This window comes from Triturus cristatus, chromosome 4_1, assembly GCF_964204655.1.
Source record: "Triturus cristatus chromosome 4_1, aTriCri1.1, whole genome shotgun sequence".
In the NCBI taxonomy this organism is placed as follows: Eukaryota; Metazoa; Chordata; class Amphibia; order Caudata; family Salamandridae; genus Triturus; species Triturus cristatus.
In genome coordinates this window covers 183,933,674-183,958,355 of record NC_140585.1, presented here as the reverse complement: position 1 = coordinate 183,958,355, position 24,682 = coordinate 183,933,674, and positions in this window count along the sequence as shown.

Sequence of the window (24,682 nt, the reverse complement as noted above, 5' to 3'; positions counted from 1 at the left end):
CTGGTAGAGATGCACAAACACAAACAGGCAAACTCACACTGCACATCTGACACAGCATGTGTGTGTGTGTGTGTGTCACAGTATCCCCAGGCAACTACACAACACATGAGGGGGGCTGAACCACAGTGACACAGATGTGGACACAGTGCCATACAAAAGTAAATCATCATTGGGACACCCTCAGTGGGTAATCAGGCATTCGGAGATGAGAGGGAGCACAAGAGACACATGTGACACAAGCTGGAATGAACACCAACTAACACAGCAAGAGACTGACACTCAACACCACTACCCCCAGGGAACAGACATTGGGGTGACACAAGCATGCATGACACCTCCAATGTGATGCTAAAGGCAGATGTCGTACAAACTGGGAAACCCAGACATGTGTCCTGTGCCACAAACGTACATCACACATACACAAACTCAAATCACTCAGCATGGCCCCTCATCCATTGGAGAAATGGGAGCTAGGGGACCACCCATGCAAACATTCACATCAGTCCACCCTCAACACCACACACCCTGAACTGCAACAATGTATATCTGTGAAGCCCACATGGACAGGTGACATTACACATGCACCCATGACAAACACAGGAATGTTGGGAGGAACTAAGGTGCACAGACACATCACAAAAGGACAGTTCACAACCCTGGGGAATGACAGACATACTGCACAATATGCGGTACATGGCCATGACCACAAAGCTCACGTAACCTTCAGAATCCCTGCCACAGTCCCAGGACAATGCAGATGCCAAGGAGAACCACAAGGCACACATGCTGACACCTGCCAGCATCGCAGCCATGAACCCAACAAGTGGGAGCAGTCACACACACATACAAATGTCTCAATCACTGAAAAATACCACCTAGGGACAACTACATGATTTAGCAAATAAACAGGTGCATTGAGGAACCCTGACTGTGTCCCATCTGTGTCTGACAACATCATCACCACTCAGAACTGACAAATCCCTATGATGATACATCAATTATCAGTAGTGTGTCATGCACCCACACATCTGGTAGCCCATTGGAAAAGTAGTGGGATGAACCCAGTACCACTCAGCAAGCATCAACAACAGGAACATATCAAGGGAACACTGTCTGTGTATGAACAGGGATGTGGACACACACACATGCTCATACAACACACACCATGGGCCCAGGCCATGTCACTGGACTATATACTTACTTAAGGGGACACAACTCCTGTGGGAGCCCAGCTGTGCCAAACATATTCACCGCAAGTCCCACTCATGTCTGCAGAACACTTGGTCAGTCAGCCATCAGTTACCACACAAAGAAGGCTCTGGTCACAACAGCCTGGGTATGTGAGTCTCCCCTAAGTCATCTGCACATACCCAAGACATATGTCTAGCAAGTTGCACAGAGGCCCCAGTTGCTCCTATTACAATGATGCCCACACCTGTAGGTCCAGTGTTGATGAGCACAAAGTATGTGGAAGTGACAAATTGGACAATGGGAAGCACATCATATGTGCAGGGGTGCAAGCCACAGATGTGACCATGCAAATGAAATGCTCACAGAGAGATGTCCACAAATGGTTGATCCTGACACACCCAGGTAGCTGCAAAGCATGACATGGATACCCACCAGAATAGGATACATATCTCATGGACCACAGGGATTACCTCACAGCAACACATCAGAATTCAACATTGTAAACTAAGCATCACAGGTGCAAGGGCATGTTAAACATCATCAACATAATGTACAGCGAAATCTTTATTCAGCATTTTAAAAGTCAAGCGTCTGTGCAAACAAAAGGCCAATGGCCAGTCCATGTCCAAATGCCAAGGAGTGAAGTAGAGTGACAACTGTCACACCTTGCTGGCTTGCACTGCTAAGGACCGTGGTCATCCCCTCGAAGGGGCATACATGGGGGGCAGGCCAGGCACCACAGGGACAGGATCAGGGCACAGAAGAAGGAGGCAGTGAAGAGGTGGGGGATGCAGGCGAGACACTTGCAACTGCAGTGGAGCTGACTGAAGTGGTGGGTGCTGTCACAACTGGGGGGCCCAAGTCAGATGGTGGGGGTGCCGGCACAACTCCAATGGGCAGGTCTGATGGAGTGGATTGTCTCACCACTGCAGTGCCCAAGTCAGACGGGTGGTTGTGGACTCCAAAGCAGTGCCTACATCCATGGGAGCGGAATGGGGGACAGGTGTGGTCAGCAGGGCAGGGGGGACACAGTCCCCACCTCAGTGGCACTAACTGTCTGACCAGGTGTGGAGGAGCAAGCGCTAGGGGGGATGGCCTTAGCATTTTGGGGATGGTGTATCTGTGGGTGGGGAACCCGGGGCAGGGAGTGGTGGGGAACCTCTGGAGTGGTGGCCTGGGGGATGGAGGACAGAGACGTTGCCTTGGAGCTGCGTGGTGGCGGGGGGGTCTTGCTCTTCTGGTGCCGGGGGTACTTGCGGGTGGGGGTTTCTGTCTGACTGTGCCTGGGGGAGGGTGTCCGGGTGTGAGGGGCACTCCCTTCTGTGTGTGGGGACTTCTACTTCCCCTTGTAATCAGGATCTTCAGGGTCGGTGGGGAAGAGGCCAAGGTCACAGAGGCAGAGCTTCTGGGGGGATGGGTTTGCAGGTGAGGCAAGGGAAGGGGGCTGGGAGGGAGAGGTCTTGGAGGACTGCGAAGATGTTGTGGATGACTGTGTGTGCACTGCAAACCAGCCCCAGTGAGTGTGGAATCAGTCCTCTGCGCTTGCTTGTGTGCACGTCAAGACCTTGGTTTGGGGGTTCCTGTGCTTGGGACAGGTAGGGTGCTAGGAATTGTGGGTGGTGCAGGGGTAGGAGGGGTGTGGGACTGTTGGAGGAGGGACACTGCTGCCGTCAGGGAGGAGGCCACAGACTGATTGGTCCTCTGTAGGGCAGACATGCCCGAGGAAATGCCCTCCATGCATGACACCAGTTGTGTCAACAGACCTGTGTGTGCATGGAGGACCTTCAGCATCGACGTCTGCCCTACATAGATCTGTTGAAGTAAGTGCACAAACTCCTCACTCAGAGCAGCAGGGGACTCAGGGCCAGGGGGTGCGGTGCCTGGCACAAAGGAGACATGCTCACGAACACGGGAGCCCACAGGGACCTCTGGGATGGGAGCCGATGGGAGGGGGGTGGTGGTGGTGGTGGCTCACTAGCTGGGGTTTGGTGGCTGCTGACACCCGCCTCCACAAGGGAGTCATCCTCATAGCTGCTGTGGCCCTCAGCTGGGGGTGATGGTTCTGACGCCTCCTCTGTGTGGCTCCACTCGCCCTCCGTGCCACTGTGTCCACCCGACTCCTCTCCTTCTGTCCCTGTAAGGCTCTGTGGCTCCTCCTGGTCCGTGGAGCTGTCCCCTCCTGTGGCCGTGGATGTATCTGGATAGGAAGAGGAAGTAAGAGAACAACATCAGTCACCTGCACCGACTGCACACACCACAGTGAGTACATCACATCACAGGGCAAGCCCTGGCATCATCAGCTGAACACAGCTCAAAGTGCCAACACTGTTTAGGATAAGACAATTGTCATTCTCAACATCAACCATGGCACACATATCCCTCCTTGACTTTCACACATATGTCCATTGCATGTTGGATGCTAACAGCCCAATGTGCCAACATGCACCACCCACACATTAGTTGTACATGCAAGTGAACATGTAGGAGTATGTCACTATACACACATCACATCTCTTGCTACTGACTCAGTACAGGTGTCCGGATGAAGGGATGGGCAGAGACTCATTTCACATGCATGGGATGCATGCCAGCAACACACACTATGATGTACTCATGTCCTGATGGGCAATGCCACAATGGGGTGCATGGTGCACACTTGAACACAATGCAGGCTCACTCATAGCAAATTAAATGCAGTGGCACTGGGATGCCCTGAAAGTCAGTCAACACTGTCTCCTGTTACAGGGGCAGGGCATCCAGACAACAACAATATGCACTGACTCACAATCATAGCTCAGGGGTAAAGCTAACTCTGCAGATGGCAGGCGCACTTGCCCATCCCATGCAAACAACATATCCAGGACCCAGAAGACCCCACATCATGCAAATCATACATCTGAGTCTCAGCAAACACAAATCCCTGTACATTAACACATCACAGTCTGCCATGCATGTAACCCAGCTGCATGAAGGACACGGTTGCATACACCATTGTGCACTGTCAGATGATCACACACCTACATGTCACACAGGTCTTGTCTCACACAGTCACATCGCAGATGTCATGCTGACCCTCTGAATCATGGACACCCCAGCCCAGTTGTACGTAGCAACAAGCCACACCCTAATGACACAGAGGTAGACACCTGAGGGCACATGTCACTAAGCACAACCTGCAATTTCATACACAGGAGTGGGATTACAGAGTGTTTCTAAATGCCCTTGAGGGGGCATGACTGGCCAGGACTACGTGAAACAGTGTTTGGCCCTGGACAGTAGTCAGGTGGCTAAGCAAGTGTGACATACTTGATACACATACTCCTGAGGCCCAAAATTTGGAGTCCCCTGCTGCATGGGTTTGTTTGGAATTCCCCAGCCACATGTTGCTAGTCAGACCAGCAATTGGTACACATCTCAAGGGCACACACAGATCACATGTCAGATCTCAGGCATTGTGTAATCAATTGACCCACCCATGAAACACACAACAGATTCACGGGAACTGATGCTGACCGGTACCTGAAGCATAGCTGACTGCAGGGACACAGTGCCCTAGTGACCCAAACAACAGACTGGACGGGCCACACCTGTGGAACAGATGAGGAGGGTGCATCACACAATTGATGGACCTGAGTTTTGGACTACAAGACCTACGTAATGTGGAAGTGTGACCAGGACAAAAGACTGCTATTTGCATGTCAGACATAGTACACAGATCAGACATGGACTCACCCCCTTCTTGCTGCTGTCTGGCCTTCAGCTGCCTATCCAGGTCCGGGAAGACCACCGCCAGGATACGGAGCATGTGGGGAGTCAGGGTCCGGTGTCCACCCCTCCTGCATGGAGGTGACAGCTTCAGCTAGACTCTAGCTATCCTCCAGGTCCAGCCCCGAAGGTCCTGCCACCTCTTCTGGCAGTTGCGGATCCAGCACTAGTAGACCCCACAGAACGAACAGCCCGGGCGATGGTCAGCCAGATCTCCTGCATCTGGTGGGCATCAACCTGTGAGGAGGACAATGTGAAAAGTACATTAACACACAAGCCCCAGATTTATACAGCTGTGGTAAATATTTTATTACCGGTACTATTTTTTATGCGGTAAAGTCTAGTAAGAATAACTCAGTATAAATAAGAGGCAGAATCCGTGGTATTAGAGGTTCTGAAAGGCTTTATTCCTCTACAAAGGAATTATGGTTCGAACCATAGGCATCAAATTCCATCACCACGAGGGTTCAGGAAGGGAAGGCAATACATTATTGACAAGTAAAGATATTTATATGAAAAGCATTACATTAAGACAGATGCAGGAGGCGTAACAGCTGATAATACAGATAATACTACACATACGTAATGAAAATAGGCGTAAACATAGGCGTAAACTAAAAACGTCATTAAACATGATGTCACAGGTGGGTGGATCCATAAAAGAATCCTGCAATGTCAGCAGAAATACTTGGCAGATATGCGTGCGCAGCCGCATGACATGTGATTGACGTGCAACTAGAGGGTGAAGGGGACTTGACATTTAGCTCTACATGTGGAGACAGAAGTCTGGGGGGTCATGTCAACCTAATCCCAAATCATATCTAATATCTTATGTTTAAAGAACTGTATTATCCAAAAGGAAAGGTCTCTCGGACGGAATCTATTCTATACTGACTGTTAGTGCGTGTACAAGCGTCTAAGTGTCTACATGAGATGCGAGGGGGCAGGAATCCTCCATAGTAACGGGGCTATGAATTACTTGCGTGAGGACAGTGAGGCCTGGCCCTTTGCTCGGTAGCTGGAAGAATGTTTACCTAAACTACTAGACAGGAATGCATCGGATGAGGAGCGGAGCAGATAATCTTGAAGGTGAAATACAGTTTTTTGGCAGGCAACGGGCCGGATCAGGCATTGTTAGCCGCGCAGGGAGTAGGACAAAGTTCATGGATACAGATGCGGGCTCGGACTGGAGCTTTCAGAGGCAGAAAGCAGGAAAAGGCTTGATGGCAGAATTCAGGGCCTACTCGCCTGAATTGTAAAACGTGGAAATTGAACCACATAAAGTCGGTGGCCTTTCATACTTAGGAACGGAATATCCGACTCATTCATGGCGGATCTGAAAGAGGACATGTTGACGGTGGACGCACATGTATTTGCGTCTTCATAACTAGAACTGGAGGGAACATACATGTACTTGTAGCATGTACATGGAGCCGTTGGGGTCTAAGATAGGGGACATAACTGATCATAAAATTCATATTTCCTCACAGCACACATTTGGATATACATGTCATCATCACAAAGGGAAATAAATTACACAGGTAGTGCAACCATGGGGAAGGAAAATTCACCTGCATGTCTGACATGTTAACAATGCCTGGATAGTTTAAGCTTGCAATAATGCACTTTAGCAGCAGGAAAACTATACATTACGTGTACCTACAAACTTTGGGGGATGAAAGTAGTCAGTGAGAATGCTTGCCACTGGTGTGCACACTGCTAGTACTGCTAGTCAGACAACATGCATAATTAGGAAGGCAGTGGACTGCACACTCACCTGCTCACCTGGTTTCCCATAGAGCTTTCTGTACTCTGGAAGGAGCCCGTCCAGCAGGGCATGGTTCTCCTCCTCAGTGAAGGCTGGGGCCCTCTCCAGAGTACGTGCCATAGCAGGAGCCAGAGAATGCAGAGACAGCAGCAGTGGTAGCAGGGATGTGGTCCAGTAGCATGTAGTGCAGGCAAGTGAGCTCCCTGGGGGCCAGCCAGCCTTATATCTGTGCTGCAGAGGAAGACTCTGTGCCATGTGCCCCAAGTGATAGGTCCAACACGGTTGCATTTTATGAATCTGGCCAATCCATTTAAAATTACGACTCCTACACTCCTTCCGCATTGTTCAAATCTTCACCTTCATGGAACACTTGAAATTGCAACATTGTTGTAGGCATCCAACTGAATTTCCAGTGCACAACTCATACAAGTTTTGAATCTGCATCCGTCTCCATGACAGACCAGAGCCAATGGGTGCACCCGGCTCATTCAACTGACTGTACAATGCGTATTTTGAATATACACATGCACCCGTCTCCATACGATTCAATGGCCAGGGCGTACGCCTGTCTCAGACCATGCCTGTCTGATGCGTATGTATGATAGTCACCCACGTCGGACCTCATTGCATTCAATGACAAAGCATACGCACGGCTCGGACATGACCCGCGCAATGCGTACGCATTGTCACCCATGTCGGACCTCATTGCATTCAATGACAAAGCATACGCACGGCTCGGACATGACCCATGCAATGTGTACGCATTGTCACCCGCGTCGGACCTCATTGCATTCAATGACAAAGCATACGCACGGCTCGGACATGACCCGTGCAATGCGTACGCAGTGTCACCCACGTCGGACCTCATTAGTGTGACTATTATACGGATGCAACACACATATACTGGCCAGGGCCAGGGACACCTGTGCACACCTACCACACTACAGCATTGGCCACACAGTGTCCCGTGGCATGTAAGGCTGTATTCCCTGGGAGTTTGGGGGGGTCACATCTGTTTTTTTGGCTGGCACTTTGTGCAGCCACTCGAAGGCTGTCCACGTGTACATGGGGGCAGAATCCTTTGTGTGTTGTGCACATTACCACTGTGATGTGCAATTGGACAGTAATGGGCATGAGTCACGGCCACAGTGTCAGGTTGGATATGTTTAGGACAGGTCACATACACCCTGAGTCCTGGGGGTGATGGAATGTACGTCACAGTGAGACCTGTAGCCACAATACTGATGTGCACCCACAGTCTGTGTGCATGTTGTGTCTCAGATGTGTCTGATCAAATGTTCCCAATGGGTGACAGTCTCCATATCCATGTGGCATATGCATCAACCTTGATGGGTTGTGTGTCTAAGAGACGTACATGTACGGCCGGCAGGCACAACAGTGGCCACTACCTGTGGGACATACGCTTGCCTTGTGGTGTGTACGTGCTACGCCATGTCCATTGCTGTGTTGATGTGGCAATACAGGGAGCCTGGGTTTCTGCATGGCAAAGATCTGTGATGCCTGGGAGACATGAGGCCTCAATTGTCACTGTGGTGTGTTTTTGGAACGCTGCAGCAGCACATAGGTTGGGTGACACAGCCAGATGATTGGCCATTGCACTACATGGGACTCATTTGGACATGTGGAATTGAGATGTGAGGTCTTGTAGGTGACATATGTGTCCATGACCAACAGCACACACCTCAGTACATTGTGCAATGTCATGAACTAGCATGTGATAGTGATCGTGGTCATGGCCACATGGGTGGATGAACTGACAATCTTCCTTTGTGCATCTCTGTATTGCAGGGCACCAGCTGTCCATCATTCGTTCCCAGTCCTTGCAGCCATGCAGAAACGCGACTGCATCATACGGTACCGCTTCACCAGGCCACTGATTGCGGAGTTGGCGGAGCAGTTGGCGCCACATTTGCTACCTGGCCGGACATACCCTACAGCACTGACCCCAGAGGTGAAGGTGATGGCAGCCCTGCACTTCTTTGCTACTGGTACCTTCCAGTACACTGTGGCTACTGCTGGTAGGATGTCGCAAACGATGTTTAGTCGGGTGCTGCGCGATGTCTTGGAGGGGATGTTGCAATTCCTCGACCTGTATATCAAGTTCCCGAGCCCAGCTGAACTCCCTGAAATAAAGGATGCCTTTTATACACTGGGGAGGATGCCAAACCTCATCGGATCTATTGATGGGACACATGTTGCCCTGAAACCACCACAGGCACATGAGCAGGCATACCGTAACAGGAAGCACTACCATTCGATCAATGCTCTGGTGGTCTGTATTGCTGACATGTTGATGACACATGTGTGCGCACGGTTCTCTGGTTCCGCGCACGATGCCTACATTGTGAGGAGTAGTCGCATTGCAACGCTGATGTCACAGATGCCAGCTCAGCATGACTGGCTTGTCGGTGTACTGACTGTTTCTCATTGTGTGTGTTTGTCAATGTTGTATTCCGCACTCCGTCAAAAATCAGCTACTTGTTCATTTTTGTGTGTGTAGGTGACTCCGGATACCCCAACATGCTGTGGTTGCTGACACCCCTCAGGAACCCTGTGACACCAGCTGAGCTGCGCTACAATGAGGCACATGGTTGGAGCAGGAGGGTGATTGAGCGGACATTCGGCCTCCTGAAAAGCCGCTTTCACTACCTGGACAAGACCGGAGGGGCCCTCCCATATGAGCCTACAAAGGTGTGCAAAATAATCCTTGTCTGCTGCATGCTACACAACATGGCGGTGCGGAAGGAGGTGCCTCTCATCCAGGATGACGATGACCAACGTCCTGCACCTGTGGAGGATCCCAGCCTGGGCCAAGATGCCCATGATGATGAAGATGATGGTGACGTCCGCTACCAGCTCATCAACAACTTCTTCACCTGAATGTGAGTTTCCAGGGTTGTTATGTGAATGTATGGAGGTAGCCTGGAATGTGTTGTGCCAGCTCTGTTGCTGTCTGAGTGTGTCTGTGTGGCACTTGACTGGATGCGTGCTGTGATGTGTCCATTCAGGTGGTGTGTACTCCACAATAGGGTAGTACTGCTAACTAGTGTTTGTGTAGGTGTCTTGCAACATGTTTTGTGCATGTGTATTGCATTTCTCTACTGTTCTTCTGTGCTTTTGACTGTATCTTGTCTGTCCTTCCCAGGGTACTTTGCCTGTTGTGTGGTCAACACTGACCCCCAACACCCAGAAGCCAACACCAGTGTGGAAGTTGACAATTCCCATCAACTGATGTACCACACATCCCTGGACTTCCATTCTCCAACACATTGGGAACGTGTGTCCACTGTGACGTAGAATTACCGTGCAACTCTTGTGGAATAAACGTGTTGCTGATGTGTAATGAACCTGTGCTACGCTTTGTTATGTGCGTTGTCTGTCTTCCCACATCTGAGTGACATCTGCTTACCTCACCTGTGGACTTGTTACCACTGACTGGGCTTGGTGTTGTGTCTGTGCATGCCAATGTGTTTCAGGTCAACATCATTGTGTGTGATGTGTAACATGGCCATGGTGAGTATGTTTTGTGTTGCCATAGTGGTGTGTCTCCCTCACATGTGTCACATCCCCATGACTCACCTTACGTTGGTCACGTTGTTGTAGTGTTTGGCATGCACTGTGTTGTGTAGCAGATCGACATCTCCCTGAACATGACAAGTTGGAATCACAACAGAGGCAAGTATGGTGTACTGGTGAGTTTATTTACAAACATGTGTGAGGGAAGTGCACATGATGGTGGGTGCTGTACAGTGGTTTGGGAATCCAAAGTTTATGTTGGAGTTGGAAAGGCTGGTAGATGAAATGTCCAGAGTAAAGTCCACAGTCATCTGATACATTGGCCCAACATGAACCCTCCATGTCATGTGGGCAAGTTGTGTGCGATTGGGCAAGGTGAACGGGTTGTGCACAAAGAACATTGTCCAGAGCAGGATTAGAGGCCCCGGGGGATGTGCTGGGACATCTGCCTCTCACATGTCCTTCTTCGGACGACCCCTCTTCTTCCGGGGGGGTCCTCATGTGCAGGCCTCTGCGGTGCAGGGGACTCTCCACCAGAGTCCTCCTCCCTCCCTGTGGTGCTGGCAGATGGTGTTGCGACAGATGTTGTGGGCACACAAGGGGGTGTGGACAGGTTGGTGTTGATCTGGCAGGGGCATTGTAGTATGTCCCGATGCACCGCAGTGATGTCATCCCACTTGGCCTCCATGCGGGCATAGTGGGCGACATGCTCGTGTTGCATGTCCTAGAGGATCCCCACTACCTGGCCAAATCCTCCGGTGCTATCCTGGTACGCATTTAAGATGCGTGCCAGGTGGGGGTCATCATGCAGTCCAGACCCCTATGCAAGGCGCTCCCTGTGCCTCTCACTCCTCCCAGCACCCCTATCCACACAGGCAGGACCAGCGGCGGGATGCACAGGTGACACTGGGACCCCTTGGGTGGTGTTGCTGGTGGTGTTGGCTGTAGCTTCGGGGGGTCCTTTGTCCCTGTGCTGTGGGTGTTGATTGTCCTTGGTCTGTCCCTGTTGGTGGGGGTGCCCTGTCGGTGTCCAGATGCTAGAGGCGTGGGTATGGGGGGGCAGATGTTGATGCTGTTGGTGCCGGAGTGGCCAGGTTGGTGGTCATCATCCGAAGATTACAGTGAGAGAGTCAGACCAGAGAGCTCAGTGTCCTCTAGAGTCTGGGACTGAGTATCCTCATCATTTGGTGCTGGGTGCCCAGCACCACCTGTGTTTGGAAGAGACACACAATGTGATTTATGTTTCTACATGCTTCGTAGGTTCACAAACATGACATTTTCTACTTTTCAAACAGATGCCTGCCTGTACACTGCTTTTTCCCAGCTTGTCACAGACAGAGTTGTCGATTTCCCAGCATGGCCTTGTGCTCCCCACAACAGAGCCCAGTGTCAGACATCTTGTCAGTCCTTTCTCACTCCCTGTGAGGCGAGTATGGTTCAGTTTGATCTTTCTGGGCCATGTGGGTGGGTGTAGGTTGTCTGTGATTGCGAGTCTCATCATACTCTTGGCTACACCCCCCTTTCCAGCATGCCCATACTTCCTCCTTCTTGACTCTGCTTCCCTGTGAGGGGGTGTGACAGCAATGGCAAGATGGCTGACTGTGAAGTCCTGATGTTTGTTGTTGGCCATTTCCCAGCATGGCCTTGTGCTCCCCACAACAGAGCCCAGTGTCAGACATCTTGTCAGTCCATTCCCACTCCCTGTGAGGCAAGTATGGTTCAGTTTGATCTTTCTGGGCCATGTGGGTGGGTGTAGGTTGTCTGTGACTGTGAGTTCCATCATACTCTTGGCTACACCCCCCTTTCCAGCATGCCCATACTTCCTCCCTCTTGACTCTGCTTCCCTGTGAGGGGGTGGGACAGCAATGGCAAGATGGCTGACTGTGAAATCATGGTGTTTGTTTGGCTACAAGTCCCAAGCGAGCCCCTGGGCTTCACACAGCAGCACCCAGTACGGTGTATCTTTTGCTGATATTTCAATGAGGTGTGTTTCAGTGCATTGTACCCGGAGAGTTGTGTTGAGGGGAGTGTCTCCCCATGCTGATAAGTATGGTCAGGGCTGTCAGTCCTCCTTCCCAGCATGAAACGAGCTTCCATTGTAGGGCGTGCAAGTTGTCTTTCAGGATGTCAGTCAGTGGTGTCCTGCTTCTGATTTGCACACAAGCCCTAGCAGGGCCTTGTGCTCCCCACAGCAGGACCCAGTGTCAACCATCTTTTCAGTCATTTTCCACTCCCTGTGATGTGGGCATGTTCTGAGAGGTCTTGATGGGCCAATCAGGAGGGGGAGCATTAGCTGTGACTACAGGCCCCATCATGCTTTTGGCTACACTCACTTCACCTGCATCCCCACTATTCCTTCCTGACAGTCAGCTGCACTGTGAGGTGGTGTGTTTGTGGTGCCAAACTGTCTGGCAGGGTGTATTTGGCTTAGTGCCACTGGCTTGCTCTATTTGTTTGTAGGTTGGTGCATGTCATGACACAGTTCCCAGTCACTCTGTGATGGCAGGTATTGTGTTTGTCTGTCTGGTATACACATCTTGGGCTGATGATCTATTGGTTAGTGTAGCTTTTCTTGCAGTGCATGGTTTCACTGTCCCCTTGCCACACAATCCTGGGTATGTTGTTTGTGTACTCACCAGGCTCTGGGATGTCTGTTAGGCCATGGATGCTCTCTGGTGGTAGGATGTCCCGCACCTTCTCCTCCCAGGTCCTGAAGTAGACTGGTTTGGCAGGAGGGCCACTGACTCAGGACGTGATATTTTCCGATGAGTTTCTTGACCCTCCTGCGCACGTCATACCACCTGTTCTGGAAGTCGTCCTTTGTGCGCCTTGCTGGTGCTTGAGCGTTCACCTTGTCCACAATCCTCGCCCACATCTTGGTTTTCTGTGAGATGGGGGTCCTTTGGACCAATGTACCAAACAAATGTGGCTCTACTCTGATGATCTCGTCTACCAGCACTTCTAACTCACTATCTGTGAACTTTGGATTCTTCTTTGGAGGCATGGTGATGGGTGGTGGTGGTGAGGGATGTGTGTGTGAGAGTGCAAGTGATGGTGGTTTGGTATTGGTTTTGCTGGGTGTATGTGTGTGTGCTTTTGTATGAGGTGCAGATGGTGTGTGAGTTGTGTGATGGGTGAGTTGTGAGTGTGTCTGTGGTTGCTGTGTACTGGTGTTTGCTGCTGGCTGTGTCTCCTGTTTGCAATGAATGATGGTAGTGATTGTAGTCCTTTATATAGTTGGAGTGGTGGGTGTGTCTTTGTCCCATTTTTTCGTTGGTATTTATTGGCTTTGTCATTGCTTGTTTGGTCTTTTTTTTGTCTTTTTTCCTTTGTGTTTTGTAGGCATGAAGGAGACGTTCATGTGACGGAAACGGATGCTACTGTTGTCTCGTGCGGGCTTCTTCACCTCGTTCACGCTGCCTGTCTACTGTGTTTGGTACGCATCATTCACGGTGGTCTCTATTGCTTGTGTGCCGGGTTGTCTGTGCGTGTCCGTCGTGTGGCTTGTTCTCCATGCGAGTCGGTCTGGTTTTGCACGCATTGCATCGTTCTGAGCAAATCGTACATCGCGGGTACGGGTCGGTCAGCTTCATTCCGGGTTCGTGTTGGTCGGTAAAATTCGTGCCGGTTTTCTGGCCGGATCACTATTTTCCCTACGGCTCGGTTGTACGGCTTGTATTCTGTACATGTTGGTTGTAATTCACACGCGTTGCATCGTACTGCACAGGTCGTACGGCGCTGGTCCGTGTCGGTCGGTGTTTGGTCTGGATCCGTATCGGCCGGTTCGTTTTGCGGCCAGAAGTGGAATCGGCCCCATTATATTTAAAAACACTTTCCTTGGTTATGTCTACCCAATATGTCTGTGGTAGAAAAACTATTTTGACACATCTAATGACGTTGAACTGCAGCTGCTATAGAAAAAGAAAAAGAACATAAAGATATGTTAGTATTTGATCATCAAAATACAGAACCATACAAACATACATTACTTATACTGTTACACAGTATTACAATGTAGTGAAAATATAATTTTCTCTTTTTCACTGTTTTCAGCTTTCCTACTTCTCCACCACAAACAATGGTCATTATGAAGCTTCACCCTCAAACTATGGAGAAGAAAAATCAAAATATTATTTTAAAAAAACAGAAGTACACTGTACATCATAACGCTATCCATTGTAATCACTGCAATTCAATAATTGCTTCTTCTGGACTTACTTCAATAATGTAAACAAACCTATGTTAGAATATATGTTACATTATTATATCTGATGCAATATTATGAATAAATACAAATCACTCCTCAAGTTTGGAGATCCTTTTAAGAACATCAGCCCTGGTGGGCCAAATGATGTGTAAATAGTGGTGATCCACATAGAAAACATTCCATAGTGTAGGTATTTTCCATAAATAGTTCATAGGTGTTTTGTTTATGAAGCAAAATAGGTACGTTTTTAGTTACAAAGGCAGTTTTTGTTTTCAGCATTAAGCTGATGTGATTGGGTTATCCTTTCAGTATCTGACTTGAATTACACAGTTTAATATTTAGATGTGGTATTAACTCTTTTGTGGAAGATAAAAGGACTGCTGGATTTTAAAGAAGACTTCAAACACATTGCTCCAATAGGCCAAAAAATATCTAAAAGACTGATAAACCACCTAGAAGAAACATTGTACAACACTTTTGTATTCACAATTCCTCCTTAGAACTTTGGTTGAAGAAAGAAAAGATAAGAGTTTGGTAATTTGAAAGGAAGTTTTGGTTTGAAATGTACATTCTGTCTATCCAGTTTCACCCTTCATATACATAGTGTAGTGTCCACAGGTTGTATAAATTCCATCGTGAAGAAAGTTTCTTAATTTGAGTTTCCAATCTAGAACCATCAGCTTTGCATCGTTGTAGCATTAGTATAATGTATTTCACAGTTCTTGTTAGAATTAAGGTAGATATAACATTTAATCTGCAGTTTGGGCAGGTCACAATTTGGTTAGCATTCTTCAATAATTTGTAAAAAAGGCACACTTTTAGAATCTGCTAATGTTAAATAGAGTAAAATGGCTTAGAATGTATTTTAGTGGTAGATGGATAATCACACTCTTTACAGTCATGGTTCCATGTTTCACTCACTCTGAATAATTAATCAATATTTACATCTCCTTCTTCTAAAACTCCAAACATAGCCATAATAAATTATTGAGCATATTGTTGACTGTTCAGAGTAAACCATAGTGATCCTCTACATATATCTAAAAGATCTTAAATAACTTAAGCAGAATGTGTCACAGTTCCGTCAGTCAGTAAATGTTGCAGCAAGTGATACAGTGCAGAACACGATCTCTTTTCTTCTTTTTGTTCAATTAGGTTGACTAGATGTGGTAAATGAAACAGTACATTGAAAAGAATGTTAGCATAGCAGTTTACAACTGAACTGTTTTCCAATTGGAAACCTTCAATATTGTCATTTTCCAGTTTTCTCTTCTTAACTGGTTCTATATTGTCCTTGTGTTTTCCCTTCAGCATCTAGACACTCTTTTGTAATCTTCGTCTTTTAATAGACTATCCATTTCTCATAAACATTGTATTTGCCTAAATTGGGAGCATATTCACTTCTTAATTGATTGTACCCTCTTATACAGAATACAGCGGCACTAACTTTGTCATCAAAATCAATAAAAAACAAAGTCATTTTCCAACTTAAGACAGAAGCAAATGAGAGTTATTAGAAGTACTTCAGTTTATTGATAAGACAACTTTCCAAAGCATGTTTCCCCTCATTTGTTAGAATTTCAATTCTAATGTCCTTCAGCATATCTGTATAATTTACATCAGATGCTTGATGCATATTTTTCACTATTTCCTTATATTTAAAATGTAACCAAATATTTAATTTGCCAATACTTTACAGAGAATTTCTTGCTTCATTGTGCACAAGTGTTTTCAAAACTGTTTGTACTTTTATGGGGGTGAGTTGCAGTAGGTCACCAAATGCAATTAAATACTTTCCCCCAAAGACTACATCCAAGTTTGTCCTTATAATCTGCAGCATTCTTAAGTGTAGTCCTCTGTAGATAACAAGTGAGAATTTTAATTAGGAAGCTTTTTCCAGTGCCAGCTTGACCACTGATATATATTAATAATGGTTTGTACGAAGACCAATCACATTGTTTACTCTCATGCATAAATCCATGCTCTATTGTATTTTTAAATTCATTGTACATGTGTTTTTGTTCATTGTTCAGTTGCTCTACCAAATGTTTCAAATCCACAGTTTCCTCTCATGCTTGCTGCATTACAGGATCTCCCTCGTTCATAGCTATAGCTGCTTCATTTTGAATGATTGGTTCTCCAATAGGAACTTGATTTCCTGGTGTAAAACTTTGGCTGCTTTGTGAACTGTCCTTAGCTTTCTCAGCACTGATTGTTTTTTCGTGTCCAATCCCATCTTTCAAAATTTGTAGGTAGGTTAGAAAGACTGAGCACTCAATGCTTGTCGTTCACAGTGTTGAAAGAGTCTTCGTAACAGCCATTGGGTTATAGTTACAAATATTTGGTATAGGTCAGAGCCACTAGCCTTGTAGCTGGGCTGCCCTATGTCAAAAGAAAAGGCGGTGAATGTGATGTACCTGTAAAATATGATGCATTCTTGTCCTTTCCGCCGCGCTGGCACACAAACTGCAGCGAATCGCCAACGCAGGCACCCTTACACCATTCCCGTGTTGTTTACAAAATTGTTTTTGTGCAGGAAGGGACACCTTGCATAAAAACAATCGAAGGAGGTGTTTCCCTCATTCTATGTGTACTGCAGAATGCAGCAGATGTGGAAAGAGAAAAAACAAAGAGAAATGTAAACATTTTTCCTCGTTACCCCTGCTTTGGGAAGCCACTAGTTTTGGCACTGCCAAGGGTTCACGCTATGTTGTAAATCTGGGGCAGTAACAAAAACCATAGGTGTTGTGTGGGAAGACCCACAACAACACCCATGGGACACCTCTTCCACACAGAGTAAGGCATTGCCTTACTCTATATTTAAAAGGCCATGAAAAGCCATGCAGGGTGGCTTTGCATGACTTTGTAAATATGGGTAAGCACACTGCTCTCCCGGAGCATCACAAAATTGACACTGTAAATATGCTCCACAGGGCTCCAGGTAATTCTTGTCCTGCCTGCAGTGGAAAACGGCAAAAGTCCCAAGTGGAAAAACTCTCTTCTCTCTGGGGTTTGACAACTAAGCTTTCGAAGGTTAATTAGATTTACTTTGTTGGGTGTATCCAAACAACCGTCACATCCAAATATTCTATATCTTCCTTCTTCTATGCTTTCAGTTACCGGACTTCTATTTGCATAGTGCTCAAGTACTTCATGCAGACACATGTTTTTAAGATGAGGACTCCTTTTTGGGTAGTATGTATCCAGCACCTTAGTTTTCAGAATATCTCTCCTGTCTGGATCGAATTGTATGAGCTACTGTGTTTCTGGGCAATACTTTAGTACTCTATTTCAACTGCTTGCAAGGCCTAGGATTACCCAAACAAAATAAGCTGAGCTCAAATATCTGAGCATTCATAGGATCCTATTTTTCTGTGGGAAAGTATTGTCAAGCTGAAGTTGTACAATTTCATGGTAAGACTCTTTTCTCCAGAAATCTTCTCCCACATTTCTTTCATCTCTGTCTTATCTGATTTAGGTATATATGAAGTGACGCAGCAAGCAACAGCAATGGAGTTGTCTGCAACAAACTGTAGTTCCATATTTGCATACCACATCTTCAGAATCACAGAGTTGTAGTCATTGGTATACTTGGAAGCATATGTTCTTCTCAGGTTGTATGTATTTTGTGGTGATTTCCATGTCAGGGTATATCTGCAGGCAGATAAAAGCTGTTGACTCTTCCTTCTTAGATGACAGGTCATGTGAATCTAAAACGACATCTCATGTACATTTTTTCTTGCCTATGTATTTTGGACAACAGCACTTTCCACATCTATGAGTTTGAAACCATAGAACATGCTGTCTCAAGACCTTGTCAGCACTGTTTTTGGGATTCCGCAATGTTACATACTGTCATCAGTGTCTGTTCTAAATTTCAGAGCATATTTTACCCATAACAGCTTGTGAATATGTAGAGCACCTCTAGTTTGGTACACTTTCTGCAAAAATAAAATCAGATACTTGGCCAAGAGGAAGATACATTTTTTTGCAGGTGAAATGCATCATTGCTTAAAATGTCTGCAAATATTTGCAGAGTCCAGCGAATAAAGTTCTCCTGATGTCTTCACATTGATGTATTTTATGTTTGAGTATGCTCCACGCACAATTTCAAGCAGGTCATCCCAAACATACTCAGCAGAACTGAGTTTTGGAAACCAAGTAGTTGCTCCTAGGTGTCTCAACATGCATTACAGCTCACCTTGACGATGATACCAATATTCACTGGTGCCACGTTGGCACGCCATTAAATTAATCAACTTGTATTTAAGGTTTTCATCTATTCCTTGAACTTCACCAACAAATTCCCTTGCTGAGATATTTTGCAGATTCACTCCTGTCTTGAGAATGTGGTTTACTGCATAAAATAGGCCTGAAAAGTAGCATCTCAGAGGAAAGGTGACATTTATAGGGAATACACTGGCGAAATCTAGGATCTTCTAGTATAGTCTAGTTCATCTGTACTCAGTTGCAGGTGTCTGCGCAGGTCAAATATCATACCTAGCACCCATTCTTACAAAATTCCTAAAGCCTCTACGGACAGAACTTACATGCACATGTAGTTGCAAAACCTGTGCTTCAAAAAGATGTCCCTGTTGATATGCTCTTGTCAAATGTTACACATTCTGCAAATGTATAAGTGATTGCAGAAGCAAAGAAATTATGTCTACTATGAAAATGTGTCTAAAACAAGAGTGATAAACACATTTTCTTTCAGGTTCAGATCATACACATTCTTTGGTGTATATATAAAAGAATTAAAAAACATTATCTTTCTTTCTTTTTTTTTGTTGGTGGCTTGAACGCCAGCGAGGATGGCGGCCAGCTAATGCTGCTCCGGAACAATATCGAGGAGGCCAGTGGGAGCCGACTGATGGAGGATTTTTTGGAGAGTTTCACTTAGGGATTTGACTGTCGGAGTCTCCTCTCCATTCAGAGACGTCTTCGTTGTGCCTCGGTAAGCCCGCATTCTTGCTCGGATCTGCCTCAGATGTGCGGCGCATTGTGTGAGGAGCTAGCAACCGCCATCTTGTGCCCGGCGTAACGTTTATTCCTCACAGAGCGAGCATTACTTCGAAAAAATGTCGCTTCAATCGGAGCGCTTCAACTTTTAAATTGGACACCTTCACTCGAGATTACTTTCCTCTTATTTTCCAATTTTGTTATGCGGTGTGCTCCATGACTGCAGTGTGACTGCTATTCTTCAGTTTGTCCCACAGAATGGTATTCTTCAGTTTATCCCACAGAATGGTACTCTTCAGTTTGTCCCCCAGAATGGTATTCTTCAGTTTCTCCCACAGAATGGTGTCTCTTCGTATTATGCTATGGCAAAAGGAATGTTAACTACATGGTGATGATGCCTTCTACTTTACAAGTCACTCCTTACAGCATTTAGATACTTGCTCTAATATGTAGTGCGCTTCGAACTGATTTGTGATTTGTGACTGCCATCTTGTGGTTCCTTCTGGTATCTGCCTACTGCTACAATTTCTTTTCACTTACAATGTGATTTATCATGGAAAGACTTTATTTCGGCTATCTTAGCAGTGAGTGACTAACATTTTGTGGTTCTTTATAGCAATTACCTACTGCTGCAATTTCTTCACACAAATGCTGTTTTTCATGGACATTCTTTACCTTTGATATCATAACGAATTCATTTTTGCGTCATTCTTTTTGGCTTGAGGTTTCTATTATCTATTTCTCAATATCTCTTCTGTGGTCCTTTCGAAACATATACGCCCTTCCATTGGGAACTTTCAACATTCTGCTTGCTAACACCTGCCTGCTTTTTTCTCTCATGTCTATGGGAAGAACCAGAGGGGGACGAGGCAATATCTCATCCAATTTGTCTATCTCCCGTTCAAAATCTACCATGCTGTCTACCTCTAACCCCTTTTCTGTCCTACAAGACGACGTGGAAGACCCTACACAAACAACTATCCCTCTTCTCTCCGAAACTTCATCCACCATGTCCTCTTCTATACCTGTTTCTGGATCTTCCTTCCAACACAGTTAATATTAAAACTACATCTAAAGCAAATGTTTCGTAACCACTGTCCTCTGTAAAAAGAGTCAAAAAGATCCTCTTACACCTATGTCTCTCCTCCACCTCCCTCCATAGAATTGCTTCATGATTAAATACGTGCACTTAAACCGTATATGGGAGAAACAAACACTCGACTACAAAGCTTGGAGGGTAATTGGCTCTCACTGCAGAACAAACTTACAACTGTGGAAGATCAAATCGAGTCATCGCAGGTCTCTTCACAACAAATCTCCCCTATAAAAACTGAAATCTTACAACTTGAGAAACAGGTTGAAAACCTCAAAAATCGTATTAGACGTAATAACCTAGGTATTTATGGCTTATCCTAAGGAGCGGAGGGATCCAATCCTTTAGCCTTCTTTCAGTTTATCATTCCACAAGTGCTTGATATTCCAGATTCTCCTCCTTTGAACATACAAAGAGCTCACATATTGGGTTGTCCTCCCTCGGCTTCTTCATCTCAATTGAAACAAAGAGGTGTCATACTCTATTTCTTAGAATATACTGATTTACTGAAAGCATTGCAGGCAGCCAAAATTAAACTTCGTATCTCCAGGCAAGGTTCACAACTATTCTTCTCACAAGACTATGCCAAGACCACTGCAGACAAGAGAAAAAGCTTTCTTGCAATGTGACCAGCACTACGAGATTTAAATGCCAGATTTGGTTTGATACATCCTTGCCTTTTCAAAGTAACTTATAAAAATAAAATGATCACATATGAAGATCCAGCTTTACTTCAACGTTTTCTTGAAAACTGCAAGGTGGAATCTATGGATTGTGCAGGACCTTCTTCTTCCTGAGAACTTTATTTATTTATTTCTTTTTTAATGTTGAGTTCTTTCCATATCGCATATCTTCCTTGTCTATGATAACTGAGTTAGAGTTCTCCTTTTCCATGTCTTCAATTTCAGATGCTACTTTCCTATAGTTTAACATTTATTTCACTTTCTTTTTCTTGAGAACCTTTCTTATCATTCTTATGTTATGCCTGTAGTTGTGTATTGATCCCATATTTTCCCTGTTTATGAATATTTTACTAATGTTTTCTTTTCTTCCTTGTCCTCCCTTTAAGGTGTTATTTCCCTCTGGTTGTTATCTTCCATTCTTTCATATTTTCTAGAACACTCCTCTCCTCGTGGATCCCCTGGCGTTGTTAAGCTGGTTCGTCCTCTCGACCTGTTGCCCATGTTTGAATCTCTGGTATGTTTTCATGTTCTTCTTTTATCTTCATTCCATATTTCTCTCTTCTATTTTTCCTCTCCTTTTTTCCTTGTTTCCTTTTTCCCTTTCCTCTATTTGGTTCTATTTCAACATTACTCTCCTTTCTTCTCTTATATTTCATTTCAATCTATATCTCACCATCATCTTCGCTCCTTCCTTCAATTATATTGTTTTTTCTTCAAATGTTATTGCATTGTGTTCCATTCATATGCAGTCATGGTTATTTTCTATCATGATTACTGTTTTATCTGGTCTCATTTTGCTTGTTCTCTTAATGTCTTTTAGATGACTTTAAGTGTTGTTACTTGGAATGTCTGGGGTTTACACTCTCTGATTAAGAGGCAACATATATTATCACATTTGTCCAAACTGAACGCCCATAAAGCCTTGATTCTGGAAACTCACCTCACGGAATCTGAATCCCTGAAGTTAAAGAGAGATTGGGTTGGAGAAGTTTTCTTTTCTGCAGGTGATGGCAAGTGCAATGGCCATTACCCTTGTTCATAAATCTCTCCAAGCTAAGCTTGTTTCTCAGGAGAATGATGACATTGGTAGCTGGTTAATTACGAACCTACTGATTGGGAAAACTTCCCTTACTTTTTTTAATATATATACTCCAACTACTGGTGACTGCCTTTTTTGGTCCCATCTTGAAGAAAAATTAATGCAACTCCCTCAGGATAATTTGATTTTAGCCGGCGACTGTAACCAAATTGTAGATCCCTTCATTCATCGTAACTCTATGTCCTGTTTTATTCCCTCCAAGCCTCATAACACATTTTTACGTTCTTTTCAGCAAAGGCATTTAGTTGACTCCTGGAGATTGTGCAATCCCTGCTTGGGAGAATGCACTTTTTTTCCCCAGTGCACCATACACAATCAAGCATTGATTAAGTTTTCATGTCTCATGCCCTTTCTCAATCTCTAAATTCTTCAGATATTGGCTCTATCCTAATCTTTAACCATTCCCTAGTTTCTGTTTCCTTAGATATTCTCCACAAATTGTCTGCACCTAGACGTTGGCGTTTCAATAACTCTCTATTACTAAATCCTGTCTTTACTTCTTCCTTTTCTTCTTTTGCCTATTGCACATCTAAATCAAAAGATTGCTTAGAAGCTCTAATAGCTGCTAAACTTAAATTTAATAGGGAGTCTACTGATATCGCTTCCTTGTATCTGCTTAAGTCTAGTGTCAAATTTTATGGCGGTAATAACACATCAGGCAAATTATTCGCAAATTACCTTAGATTAAAACAAAAAAATAATATTGAATCAATTCTTGATGTTCACCAGATGCCCAAATTTAAAAATTCACAAATTTTACTAGAATTTCATATGTTTTATAATTCTTTATATACGCCTGACACCAACCCTACGGATGATTCCATCATGGATTATCTCTCTTCTATTACTAAACCTCCTGATCTCAATTTAGATTTTTAATCTTTGGAGTTGGACGTTTCAACAAAAGAATTACACAATGCTTTATGCACTCTTAAGAAGGATAAAGCCCAAGGTCCACATGTTTTCACCGTCAAATTTTTCTCACATTTTCCCTTCTTCTCCTCCCTAAATTACACAAACTTAATTCTTTAATTTCTCTTTTATATTCAAACTCTACAGCTGCTCTATTTGTTAATGGTCTCGCTTCTTCTTACTTTAACTTGGGCAGGAGTGTCCGTCAAGGTTGTCCTTTATCTCCCTTTTTATTTAATTTAGCTTTAGAACCCTTTCTATGTAAACCTCGTCAAAATTCTGATTTTCTGTGTTTCAAATACGGTAATATGCAGATTAAATTAGCAGCATATGTTGACGATGTACTATTGTTCATGTCTAATCCTAGCTCCTCTCTACCTGCTTTTCTACTTGAAACTCAGTCTTACTCTTCTGTGTCTGGCTACAAACTAAACAATGACAAATGCAAAATCCTACCCATAACCAAGTTTACCTTTAAAGAAGATTTTAAAATCACAAACTTCGCTTGGAACACCAATCATATAAAGTACTTAGGAATATATTTTTCTTCTTCTATTCCATCATCAGTTTCCATTAACTTGGACAAATGTTGTTCAAAGGTTTCTTCCCTTATTGACAGGTGGCATCCTTTGTACCTCTCTTGATGGGGGAGGTTAGATACTATTGAGATGATGTTATCCCCGATTGTCTTATTTACTGTTTCTAATATGCCAATTACCATACCCCAAAAGTACTTCAAAAAAATTATCTCTTGGTTGTCTTCTTTTCTTTGGAATAAGAAAAAAGTGCGGATGTCATTAGCAAACGTAGTCGCCCTAAAACAGAAGGTGGGGTCAACTTCCTTGATTTTCCTGCTTACCATAAAGCTTTCAACCTATGTCAGTCATCTCATTGACTTACTACCTCCTCGGCAGATTTCCCCCTTTGGGTGTCACTTGAACAATCGTACATAGCTTCTTTCTCTTTTCTAGAGTACCTTTCTTTGAACCAGAAACCTCAGATGTTATCTGCTCCTACAGTTAAGCTCACACATAAGCTACTAGATTCACTTTTATTGGATAGATCCTCCAAAGACTCTCTTCTTCAATCCTCAGTCTGGCATAATCATCGTATAATGGTTAATAACAAATCCATTTATTGGAAATCATGGAGGCAAAGCACCTTATTTGGGTTCACTAGCTATTTCAAAATGATAAAATTATACCCTTTTCTCAGGCTAAACTTACATTTAATGTTCCTACTTCAGTTTATAATAAATATCTCTTACTACAACAAGCTTTGGATTTAGCATTTCAGAAATCCATCACATCCTTGAGTCCAATGAGTATCACTTCTACTACTTCTCAAGTTTTCTTAATTAAAAGACCTAAAGCCTCAGCTATTTATACCTACCTACATAAATAAACCCTTATTAGAGACAAGACTAAGGTAGAACTGGATTTGGAGCGTAACCTTAAGGTTGACT